Genomic DNA, 9,458 nt, shown 5'->3' with positions numbered 1-9,458 from the left:
GTTCTCAACAACAACAAAAATAAGATAAATTACTTTTTAAAAATGAGATACATCCACTATACTGGCTAAAATTAAAAATACCAACTGTTGGTGAAGATGCTGAGCAACTGGAATTGTCATATACTGCCAGTGGGACTGCACACAAAGGTATAGTCACTTTGGAAATGTTTAACAGTTACTTATCAAGGTATACACATACATACCTCAACACTCAGCAACTCCACTTCTAAGCGTGTATCAAATAAAGCATATGTCTACATAAAGACCTACATGCAAATGTTCACAGAAGGTTTACTGACAATTGCCAAAACCTACAAACAATCCAATAACTAGTGAATAAACTAAAAAATTGTGCCTTTTTAAAATGAAATTTATCTTCCTAAAATGGAACACTATTCAGCAATAAAAAGAAACTACTGATACACGCAGCAGTATACATGGATCTCAAAAGAATTATGCTAAATGAAAGAAGCAAAACAAAAATACCAGCTACTGTATAACTCTACTTAATTGATATTCTGGAAAAGCCAATGCTAAAATGACAAAAGTCAAATCCAAGGTCTAAGTATGGGGAGCAAGAATTGACTGTGAAGGAGCAGAAAGAATCTTTTTGAGTTTTTGACAATGTTCTACATCTTGATTATGGTGATGGTGGTTACGTGACAGTGTAGGTTATCAAAATTTATAAAACTCTACAGTTTAAAAGGGTTAATTTTATTGAATGTAAATTATGCCTCAATATATCTTTAAAACCAGAAGAAAACAAATAAAGAAAAAGACTGCCCATACCAAGTGTTGGTATGGATATGGAGGAACTGGAACTCTCTCATTCACTGCTAGTGAATAAAACGGGACAACTGCTTTGGAAAATGTTTGGCAATTTCTTAAAAAGTTAACATTCTTTGACACGAGATCAAAAGAACTGGATGGTGCCCGGCTACCATTACTGAACATTTTTATCAAAGATTCCATAGAAGAATCCTAATCAAAAGGGGGAAAATGCAGAACAGAATTTCAAGTTCTCATAGACTCCAGACTTTCTGGAGCCAAAGAGGGTGGACGAACCCCTAAAACTACTGCCCTGAGGTCATCTTTAAACCTTAAACCAAAAATATCCCCTAAAGTCTTCTTAAAATCAAATAATAGTTTAGCTTAATTAGTAAAAAAAAATATCTGCCTCAGACTAATGGACCACAGCTACCAAGGCCTCCACCAGACTGAGTCCAGGACAGCTTGATGGTGTCCAGCTACCACCACTGACTGCTCTGACTGGGATCACAACATACGGTTCTGGACAGAGCTGGAGAAGGATGTAGAACAAAATTCTAACACACACAAGAAGACCAGATTTACTGGCCTGACAGAGACTGGAGAAACCGTGAGAGTATGGCCCCCAGACACCCTTTTAGCTCACTCCCATGGTTCACTGTTCTGCCGGGGATTGGACAGCCCCATAAAACCAAATGGGACCAATGAGGCACAGCAGTCCAGGAACAAGGACTAGAAGGCAGAAGGGGACAGGAAAGCCGGTGATAGGGAACCCAAGGTTGAGTAAGGGCAGTGTTGACATGTCGTGGTGTTCTTAACCATTGTCATAGGGCAATATGTGTACTAACTGTTTAATGAGAAACTATTTTGTTCTGTAAACCTTCATCTAAAGTGAGAATAGCAGCACAACTGGAAGAATGTAAACAACATCACTGAATTGTACAGGTAGAAATTTTTGAAATGGTGTATCTTTGGCTATGTATATTTTCACCAAAAAAAAAAAAAGAAAAAAAAAAAGATCCTCCAAGTCCAAGAAGGGGGAGTGTTGACATGTCGTGGTGTCGTTAGCCAATGTCATAAAACAATATGTGTACTGACTGTTTAATGAGAAACTATTTGTTCTGCAAACCTTCACTTAAAGTACAATTTAAAAAAAAACTCTGCCTTGAGCATTATGCTCTTTTAAGAAGCATCTACATGGGATCAAATTGACAACAGCAGCTCAAAAGATAAAGGGGAAGTGTGTTTACTGAGGAGAACAACTCAGAAAAGGAGGGTGAGAATGGCTGCACAACTCAAAGAATGTAATCAATGTCATTAAATTGTACATGCAAAAAAAAATTAACATTCACCTAGTGTATGATCTAGCCATTCTACTCCTTAGGTATCTACCCCTCCCCCCCAAAATACACATATTGTACACTAACGCTCATAGCAGTTTTTATTTTTTAATAGCCAAATACTGTAAACAACCTTCTTAATTTGCTAGTACTGCTGTGACATAAATACCACAAGTTATTGCTTTAGAGAACAGAAATTTATTTTCTCACAGTTCTGGAGGTTAAAAGTTCAAATCAGGGTCTTGGCAGATTCCTTTCTTGTCAGTAGCCCTGAGCATTCCTTACTTCTTAGTGATCCTGACATGGCATCTGTCTTCCCCAGTATGTACTTGCTTCTGTGTCTCATCTGCTCTTTTTATAACTCAGAAGATACTAGGTTTAGGACACACCCTACACTGAAATGGCCTCATTAACAGAACAAAGAAAATCCTATTTCCAAATAGGATTCTATCCACAAGTATAGGGCTTAGGATTCCAACCTATATTTTGGAGGTGATATAATTTGATCCATAACACATCCCAAATGGCTATCAGCAGGCAAATGGATAAACAAATTGTGGCATAGCCACACAATGGAGTACTACTCAGCAGTAAAAAGAAATGAACTACTCATACAGACAACAACATAGATAAAGCTCAACATAATTATGTTAAATGAAATACATCAGACAATACAGAGTACATATTCTATTATTCCATGTATAAGATTCTAGAAAATGCAGACTAATCTATGGTTACATAAAGCAGATCAGTGGTTTCCTGAGGACAGGTCATGGGTTGGGTACAGGAGACAGGGATTACAAATGGGCACAAGAAAAATGTGGGGAATTGGGGGAAATTTTGGTGCTCATTATGTTGATTGTGGTGATGGTGTTATGGATATATATATTTATATAGATATATAATTTGACAGTGTGATAGATATACATACAACTTGATAATTTTTGACATATCCATGCATACACATATACACTCACATATATATACATATTGGCATACATACATTCATATATACACACATGCTCATATATATGGATGCATGGATATGTCAAAAATTATCAAATTGGGCACTTCAAACATGAGTACTTCATTATATGTCAATTATACCTCAATAAAGTTATTTAAAAAAAAAAATTCAGTGCCTGTCCAAATTAATTATTTTTTTCCTAAAAACATCAGCGAGCATGGTAGAAAGTCCTCTACCATTCTCACCCAATCCCTGCTTTCTACTGAAATTAGTATAGATAGTCCCTGATTTACAACATATTTGAGTTACGATGAATCGCACTTACGGCCACCCTTCTTTTTTTTTTTTTTTTTTGGTACATCTTATCACTAGTAGGATATACTACATACAATGTTGCAGCTCATAATTTGCTGATGTCGTGATATCCGTAAGCTTATATGTAATGTTTTCAACCCCCATAGACAAAGATTGGACTTATGAAGATACTGATAATAAGAAGCAATAATAATGAAAAAAAAAAAAAAAGAGGTGTTCGACTTATGTCAGAAATGACTTAATAAAGGAGTCATCAGAATGGGACCCTGTCATAAGTCTAATAAAGAAAAAACATATAAAAATTCGACAATTTAACAACAAAAAGACAAATAACCCAGTCATAAAACGGGTACGGGTAAAGGAATTGAACAGACATTTCAACAAAGAGGACATTCAAATGGCCACCAAACATATGAAAAGATGCTCAGCATCATTAGCCATCACAGATCACAGAGATGCAAATCAACACCACAATGACCTAGCATTTCACTCCCACTAGGATGGCTAAGATTAAAAAAAAAACAAACAAACAGAAAATAAGAAATTCTGGCAAGGTTGTGGGGGAAATTGGAACATTTATCTGATGCTAGTGAGCTCAGTTAGATGGCATGACTAGACTTCGTGGCTAGGAAGAGTGTGAACGATTTGGGTGCAATGAGGACGTGAGAGAGTGGGGGAGTGGCAGGATAGAAGATGGGTCAGCAGGCTGTGGCCGAGAGGGGAAGAACCTTAAAATGGCCCTTAAAATAGCTGTCTTCCTCGGCCACAGAAGCCTGCCAGAATGTAAGAGCATGCGAAAAACTCAACAAGTTCTTTGATCCCGAGTTCCCATGCCTTTCCCCATGCTCCCCTGCCCTCAGCGCCTGTAGTTTTCCTTGACTCCCATAAGTCGGGGTAATTGCTCCCGTTCCAGGTTCTCACAGACTTTAGGCTTCCTTGTATCTCAGTCCTTCCATTGTTAGCACATGCATTCATGTCAGTGGGCTCTGGTGCATTCAGGGACTCAGTCCCAGGCATTGAGTAAGTGTTCTAAGATGCCTTGTTGGAAAAGCAGTGTTAAAACAAAAATTATATTAAGCCAATAATAGAAATTGATTGAAGTTTATTTAATATATGACTTGCAAATAGGGTAATATTCTAACTAGAGAGTCAAAAGTGTTCTAAAGAAACTTGTACATTAAAACATCGCCATTATTCCCCACATAAAACCCATAATAATCTTTTAGTCCACTCAGTCCTATGTAATTAATTTCTGTTCCACTTGATCCTGGATCAGCAGTTCTGGAAATCTGGATTCAGTCCAGTGGTATCCACATTCCAAATATCTATCACAGTCCTTTTCATAAGTCTCTGATACAGTCCCTTTTTGCTGAAATACTCTAGTCAAGCACTTTCAGGGAGTTAGCAAAAACTACCTGCAGATGACAAAACTTAAAAATGGCCATGGTTAACTTCTTACTAATAATAAAAGACCTGATGAGAATTCATTACAAAAATAAAGTAAAGCAAAGCAAAATAAAGTCAATTCAAAAAAATTTTTAGACAAAAATAATAGCATATAGTTAGGATATACCATGTGAAGAAGCAAAAACTCTTGGATGCTTGTCTGAAATTAAAAGTCAAGAGATTTATTAAGGTTCAAGCTGATTTGATCCAGGGTTGAACTGGGGAGCAGCATGGTCCACTGAATTAGAACCAAGTAGTCTGGGGCAGGGCGGTTACAGAAGCATTCTTATGGCATTAAAAGAGGAGCTAAATCATGTTAAGTATTTACAGGAAAATCAATAAATATTGTAATAATCGCTCACTGATTGGATAAATGTTTAAAAAGACATGCATATTGATGGGAAGTACAGGAAAAACTATGATTATAATAAAATATGTTAAGTAGCTTAAGCAAAGAAATCACAACGAGTTAATACATGCTTCTGATTGGTTGACACTTTATCAGAGACCACAGGTTCTAGCAAGAGTTTCCTCAGAACAAGCTGTAAAACATATTTTCTGGGAACAGTAAAGCAGAAATAAGTTCCAGATAATAGTCAGGAGGCCAAGATAGGGTCTGCCCTGTACTTTGCCTGAAACCTCTGTCATGTCAAGCTCTTATAGCAAGCGTTAGCAAAATAACAAGCAGTAAAACAAATTTTAGATTTTATATTAAAACTCCAGATGGAGTCAGAGCTCTAGCTATAAGCTGCATCCTTCCACAAACCAAGTGCCTCAGAATTTAAACTCTTACTCAACCAAGATTATCAAGTTTTGAAACATCTGAATATTAATAAAACTTTATAGGTAAGTGTCATGGTTTGAATTGTGTCCCCAAAAAAATGTGTGCATCAATTTGGCTGGGCCATGATTCCCAGAATTGTGTGACTGGCCTCCATTTTGTGATTGTAATTTTATTTTAAAGAGGATTAGGGTGGGATCTCATCCAACATAAAGGGAGTTTCCCTGTGGTGTGGCCTGCACTACCTTTTATCTCTCAAGAGATAAAAGGAAAGGGAAGCAAGCAGAGAGTTGGGGACCTCATACCATCAAGAAAGCAGTGCTGGGAGCAGAGCGCATCCTTTGGACCGGGGTACCAGCACAGACAAACTCCCAGTCCGGGGGAACACTGATGAGAAGGCCGAGACAGAGAAAGCCTTCCCCTGGAGCTGACGCCCTGAATTTTGACTTTTAGCCTACTTTACTGTGAAGAAATAAACTTCTCTTTATTAAAACCATCCACTTGTGGTATTTCTGTTATAGCAGCACTAGAGGACTAAGACAGTAAGTGATGTGAATACTCAGTTAAGCCATTGGCTTCAATGACGCTAGATTCAAATTAAAGAAAACAAGCTGCAACCAAGTTAGCAATTTAAAATCGTGTTGTCTAACATCAGGCAAAACATCACAGGAGACACTGACATTTATACAAATTTTTAACTCAAAGAAAATTATGCACTTCTGATTTGACAACACATTTCATGCAACTCACAACATATTAAATAAATATTATTTCTAGCACTTTTCTCCTACAAAGCAGGAACAAATCTTTTGTGACTTTCCATATGTTTCAAAAGACATGATTTTTGGCATAAAAGACATCACTTTAGGATAAAAAGCCATCAGGAGTTTTAACATCTCGTCACTGAGAATACTGAGATAGCTATTTAACTGACGTGACAATAAAAGACTTTTTAAAACCTTAGCATTTGCAAAGGCCATGAGGCTTGGTTTTCAAGAACATGATAGAGTCAGCTTATTCTAATGAGATATAGACTCTTCGCCTTCTAGACAGATTACACAGAAGATAAAGTTAACCTATAAATCCAGTAATTAAAGAAAATTTTGTCACTTTTACAGAGAAACCCAATTTTCTATGTACTCTTTGATGCCAAAGCTCTTAAAAATCTCATAAATTAACCCATCAGCTAGTTAAAAACTTTTACCACATCAAATAAAACTCTCTTTTTATAAACTTTTTAAGCTTTTTGTCTTTATCACGTATCTTTTATGGTACAAACTTTTAAAGTAGCAAAATAGAGCACATTCATTAGCAGACCCAAAAATATATATCCTCTCTCTATGGCATATTAAAAAAGTACATAAACATAAATTATGATGAATATCCATAAACTCAAGCGAAGCCAAGATGGCAGCTTAGTAACATCCCCTATAAAGTCCCTCTGCACTAAAGACCCAAAATAACAAGTGAAACAGAAGCAGATAACAATCCCGGAACCCTGAACATCAAAAAAGAAGGTCTAAGAACTGAACCGAACACCAACTGGAAGGGGAAACAAGTGAAAGAGCAGTAACACAGAAAGGAGGAGCTCAGCCAGCCGTCCCAGCCTGACACAGCCACCTTAGGACAAAGCCAGCAGTGACCCCAGGTGAAGAAAACAAGGCAACTTTACAACTTCCCCAAAAGGGACAGAGAAACTCTACAGACACACAAGGAAAGAAGCAGAGGCGGGGAGGGAGCCAGGATCCAGAACCATAGATACTCAGGAGCAGCAGCCCCTGATTTCAGGGGTGAGTGGTACATACTAGGCAGTGAACAAATAGAGTGTTGTCAGGAGGTCTCCCACCCAGTCAGTCCCCGGGCATTCCCCCCTCCTTGCACTCGAGAGGGGACAAGTCCCACTCACTGGCTTCAGCAGACACAAGGTGCCCCGGCACCCACATATCCTAGCTGGGGGGATGCACTCCCCCTCACCCCATCCTTACGATCGGAGGTGACAGAGGGTCCCATACCCCAACTGCCTTGCCTGGCTGGGGTACCACAACACGAGCCTACCCTCTTCCCCTTTACTCTCCCTCCTCCTTCCCCCTACATGGTGAGGGGCAGAGATGATGTGACTGCATGTGCGCCTCTTTGCCTCCCTATCCTCCTCCCCAACCTGGTGTGAGGTGGAGGTGACAGCACTGTGCATGCATCTGCCAGGAGGGACTCCCTCCATTAACCCGCCCAACAAGGGGTAGAGGAGCTGTGACTATGCACACATCCCTCCTGAAGCCCTTTCCTCCCTCTCCCCCAAGTGGTGCCACTGCATATGCATCTACCAGGTGAGACTCCCTACCTTAACACACTCAGCAAGGGGCAGAGGAGCTGTGACTGTGTAAACATCCCTCCTGAGGCCCCTTCCTCCCTCTCCCTGCCCAGTGCAAGGTGGAGGCAAAGTAAGTACGCATGTATCCACCTGCTCCACCTTCTGCCCTCTCTCCGCCCACTGACAGGCAGATGTGCCGCGACTGAGGAAGCATTCACCTGTCATTCCTTCCTTCCTTCCCCTGCGCAGGAGAAGGCAGAGGTAGAGCAACTGAGTGCACGTCCACCTACCGGTCCCCCCCCGACCTATACCCCCCAACCAGTGAGAGGTGATGACCACACCCCCACTTGCCCATTATACCCAGCACACTGACCGCTCTACCAGAAAGAAGAGCACCACTCCTAGTTCCTGTGCCACCAAACCAAAGACGGCAGAGGCCAAAGCCCAAAAACCCACCCTCAGCCACCCTGCAAGACCAGTAAACAGAGACCCAAGCTCTCACACCTATCTGCCATCCCACTCACCTGTTGACATGCAGCGAGTGCTCCAGCACAGCCAGTCCAGAGACCAGACCACCACACCAGCCATGCCTGCCAGAAACCATCAAAATAAAACAAAAAAAAAAAAAAACAGGACCTAGCAAACAATTATACAATTAAAAAATAAATACAATAATCTCGGACTCGACGGCAATGGGTTTGGTCCCCAAGACAACCACAAACCACCTAAAGAAGCAGGGCAAGATGTCCCCAGCAATTGACCAAAATAAAGAATCAGAAATGGAAGAAAAGGTAATGGAGCTTCCTGACAAGGAATTCAAAAGACTTATGCATAGGGTCCTCAAAAGAATCGAGGAAAACACATAAAACTATGGAAAACAAAGACAAAACCAAAGAAAGCACAGACAAAACAAAAGAAGAATTCGGGAAAACAATTCAAGAACAAAATGACAAAATAAATAGACAACTGGAAACCATACAAAAAAAGCAACTAGAAATCCAGAAGCTTAGTAACAAAATTTCAGAATTAGACAGTTCAATGGAAAGTCATAGGAGTAGAATCAAAACAATGGAAGACAGGATCAGTGGAATGGAAGACAAATCCCTTGACACTAGTCTGTTCAAGGAACAATTTAAAAAAAGAATGAAGAAAGTCTAAGAGATATGTGAGACACCATCAAAAGGAATAACTTACACGTGATCGGAATCCCAGAAGAGGAGGAGTCAACAAAAAGCACAGAGAGAACTACTGAAGATTTGCTGACAGAAAACTTCCTTAATATCATGAAAGACAAGAAGATAACCATCAAAAAAGTACACTGAACCTCATACAGGATAGATCTCAAAAGAAGAACACCAAGACATATCATACTTAAACTTTCCAATACCAAAGACAAAAGATCCTGAAAGCAGCTCAGGAAAAATGAAAGATCACCTACAAAGGGCCATTAATAAGACTAAGCTCTGATTACTTGGCAGAAATCATGCAGGCAAGTAGGTAATGGGATGACATATATAAGACCTTGAAAGGAAA

This window comes from Trichechus manatus, unplaced genomic scaffold, assembly GCF_000243295.1.
Source record: "Trichechus manatus latirostris isolate Lorelei unplaced genomic scaffold, TriManLat1.0 scaffold00155, whole genome shotgun sequence".
In the NCBI taxonomy this organism is placed as follows: domain Eukaryota; kingdom Metazoa; phylum Chordata; class Mammalia; order Sirenia; family Trichechidae; genus Trichechus; species Trichechus manatus.
This window is presented reverse-complemented; position numbering follows the sequence as displayed.